We start from the raw sequence: 4,307 nt of genomic DNA, 5'->3' as shown, positions 1-4,307 counted from the left end.
AAACAAGGAAAATGTTGAAACAATAGAGAGGATTTTACCTCCGGTTTCTAGTGCTTCCTTCAAATAATCCTTATTAATAGTAAGAGCCACTTTACCTTTATCAATTTCAGACATTAAGTGCTCTGTTCTTTTCTTCTTGTAGTTTATCTCCACATTGACATAAGCTGCACACTAGGTGTAAAAGAAGGGGAAGGATCAACTAGCATAGGTTAGTGCCCTCTTCATGTTGTAAGGGTAGGAGGAGCAACAAAAACAACCATCAAATGTCAATAGCCATAGGTAGTATAGATTCAATTTAGGGTATGAGAGAAAAAGTTCAACTCACTTTGTGTTTTTTTATAAATTTTAAATAATATGTCAACACAAGGCTAAAGGGGGCAAAAGGGGGTAGGCCAAAAAGAAATCAAGAAAAAGTTATCCCTAAGAGTAAGTGGTTGATATCCACTATGTACCATAGTATGTCCCTCACCACTACGGGAATACTTCAGGTGTTTGTGCATAATAAATGGAACAACTCACATCATTATGAGTCATGAATGGCCCAACATGATGTAGAAGTGAACTAATATGGGAATGAAGGAGGTGTCCGATCTCTTTGGTCTTGCTTGGATGGAAAGGGTGAGTACTCATAGATGGAATAAGCTACGTGTCATTTTGAAGATATAATCTCTTATCATGTCTCTTCCTCTACAATGATCCTTATACTTCTTCAAAAACTTATCTTTCATTGTTCGCCAATCAGCTATAGCATCTCTTCCTAGACCCATAAACCACCTCAATGTAGCATTCTTGAGTGTTGTTGGGAACAATTTTAGTCAATATGCATCAATAGTATAATCATAGCTTTTGTAAAAGACATCAAATTCAAACAACATATTTGGGTCCTCTATAATGAGATCATGAAAATTAGGAAGGACGGAAGGAGGAATATTCTTCATGGTAGCATTCTCTACCTAATCAAAGATGGGAAATTGAAAGGTTGTCGATTCTATGGGTTCTTTTGTTTTTACGTTTCTCAATATAGTATTAAAGCTTTGGCTAGGGGTTGAGGGAATCACTTGGGAGTGAGGGTTGATGGACCCCTCACTTGAAACAACTAATGGAATGGCTTCAAGAAGTTGTATTTTGGGTATTAAGGGTTTATTGAACTATCCTCCCTTTATGTTTTTGCCTAGTGTTGATATCTCGTTTTGATTGTTGTTAATTAGAAAAAATCTCCCTAAGGAATCTCCTTTTTGTCACGTGTAATGGTTCTAGAACTAATGTTCACCCTTCATGCACAATGTTAGTGGATAGTTCAATATTCGCACTAATAGCTACAATCGCTAATGTTAGAAATATAATTCTACACTAGGAAATCAAGGAGAGGTATTTTAATCTCAGAAACACTGAAGTTGGCACTATCCATGGCAACACCAAAAATGTCAACAACCATTATTGATAAGTAAATCTAGTGTAGTAGGACCATGTGCTCAACTCAATGGATCCCCATCCCTTATCAAGTGATGTACTGATTACAATGTGCTAAATTTACAATATGAAGTTAGGGATGTAGTTTTATTATATGCTACAAGTATTGTATATATGGCTTAAAGTATTCCCGAGTTATCCTAGATAGTTGTGTATAAAAAATAAACTTGAAACTCAAATAAATTTATGCTATGAATTTTAATCAAACAAAAAATATATAGCAGTGGTTGTGGGATATTTCTAATGTTGTAGATTACATTAATAACAACAATTTGTGCTAGGGATAAAGCTACTTCATTAATGATTGCAAATTATTTGCATAAAATATATCTAAGACTATTACAAACATCGAACTAACAACATTAACATGAGTTAGAGTTTTACCTCAAGTGAGCCATCGAGGCTAACTGTAATCTTCTACTCAGAATATTAATCAAATCTTTCTATCATTCATCCATGCAAATAACAATTGATAAGAAAATTTGTCTTGAGTTACTTGCTTAAAAAATAATACAAACTACTAGGAAAAATATATTTGTTATCTCAATACACAGTCTTCAAAATATATCTAGGTCAACTTTAACTATCCCAAACTAATTGGACTCTGAACAATTTAAGCTACACTCGTCAATTTAATCCTAAGACACAGGAAGAGAACGATTTATTCTAATACAAATGCAAATTGGAAACTAAATATGATCAAACTGAAGAATAATTCTAGTGGAACATTCCAATTATTGAATGGAAAGAATGAGTTTGTTTGAAACTGTGTAGGATGGAAATGGAACCAAGTAAACTAAGACTTAATCCCACTCATGCACACATTGGAATATGAAAGAGCCTAAGGAGATGATTCACTTTGACTACTTCTTGCAAAAGAGAGTAAAGGAATATCTTTAGGGTTTCTATTCCTTTGTTGCTACGAAGAGGAGATATGCAAAATGTAAAGAAATGATCAACTAGGCTAGGGAGATAAGCAAAAGTGCAAATGTAAACTGAAATATTGAAAATTGTAAATCTGAAATTGAAACACAGGGTACAAGACAAGAAATGGAATTCAGAAATGTGCACCTGTCACCAAAATCTATGGTTGACTGGGTAGGACCAGGGCACCACACCTTGGTCTCTGATACTGTACAGAGCTATACTTTTGGAAATCAGATCCTGAAACTCTGCACTATTGAACTGCCACAAAAAAATGAAAAATAGAGGACCAGGGCGCCACGCCCTAATCCCAAAAAACTGAGATCTACTTTTGGCCTTGAGTTTGCACCTGTATGTTCTGTCGATTCCGAAGATCGCTCGTCCGTTGGATTTCTATACCTACACCTGCAACTTGAAAAATGGTGTTTGGGTGGCTATATAGGGTTTTGACTTAGTCAAACCCCTTGTTTTGGTGATTTCCACCTCCACAAATAGTCAACAATGTACTGAAAATGTGTGTGCAAGAACCTTGTGTGTATGCAAGATCCTAAATGAACAAAAACTAAATCTAGAGTTCTACCCTACACTTGTAGAATAAACCCTAAATGAATGTAAATGTAAATGTGAATGCTTCAAATCACAAATGCAATAATGGATCTAAAACATGAATATAAATTTGAAAATAAGTGTTAGAAAGCTCATACAAAGATATGAAAATAATATGAAACCATACCAAACCCAAGGAGAGGTACAAGCCAATCAACTATCGGTGATCTCCTATTATTCTTCAATATCTTCAAAGCTTCAATTGATGATGAAAATGGTTGATGTAGACTTATAGATTCCTAATTTGCTGATTGAAGACTCCACATAACTTCAATTGCTTGTAGATGAATCCTTCAAATGAGGAAAGGAAAGGCTATATGTAGGAAATCCTAACTATGTTTTTGATCATAGGTCGACCTAGAATCGATATAATTTCACAATCCTTTGGATTTAAACATAAAAATACCGCCGAAACAAGCTTCCGAAATTAGGGGATAAAAAATAGAGACCAAGAGGCATCACATCGGTCCGACCACCTTTTTCCCAATTTTTTTAGGGAAGCAAGGTATCATGATTCTAAAGTCAATTCCAAAAGGATGCGATGATTTAAGGTGTTTAGGTATGCAAAATTGGGCCTTGATGGTCGAAATAAGACATAATTAAGGCTTTTGATGAATGAATTAATTGAAAGAATAAAATTAAAACGGGCACATTTAGGGTTAAGGGGCCAATTTTTGATGTGTGAAGTGATGAAAGAAGACTTTTAGATTTCATTAAATTAATTAATTAAATGCTTAAAGTGTTGGCATTTGACTGAACCGATATATGATTGATTAGTGAATGTGATGAATATATTGAGATTCATGTTTGATGACTAAGTTTTGTGTTGTCATTGATGGCAACAATGTTTTTGTAGTCATCTAAGTCTTGGTAATCAACCGATAAGGTATAACCGGTACATATGACAGTTTTACAGAGAACCGGTAATTAGGATCTCAACCGGTAAACTAAGATAGAGTTGCATTTCGACAACCGGTTCAGGCGATTCGTGAAGAGTTGGATGATGCGGTTTTACAACGATGTTGGTGACAGGTATTTGGAGCTATGTTCTCAACCGCATTGGTAGAATATTCAACTGGATGAGCGAGATTTGATGTACAAAATAGACAAACTGGTAGAACACTTAACCGGTAGTGATATAGTCACTTAAATCGGTAAAATGACCCAAGTTTTAATTTGTTATGTCGATGGCCGACATATGTAAAGCGTGCGATGTAAGTTTGTCTAGATTCATTGAACATAGGAAATTGTTCCAAGGTTGTAGCCGACTAAATATAAATGTTTAGAAAAAATGTGATGAGGTATAA

Source organism: Cryptomeria japonica, chromosome 9 (genome assembly GCF_030272615.1).
Source record: "Cryptomeria japonica chromosome 9, Sugi_1.0, whole genome shotgun sequence".
Taxonomy (NCBI): domain Eukaryota; kingdom Viridiplantae; phylum Streptophyta; class Pinopsida; order Cupressales; family Cupressaceae; genus Cryptomeria; species Cryptomeria japonica.
The sequence above is the reverse complement of the archived record's forward strand: the minus strand, read 5'-3'. Positions refer to the sequence as shown.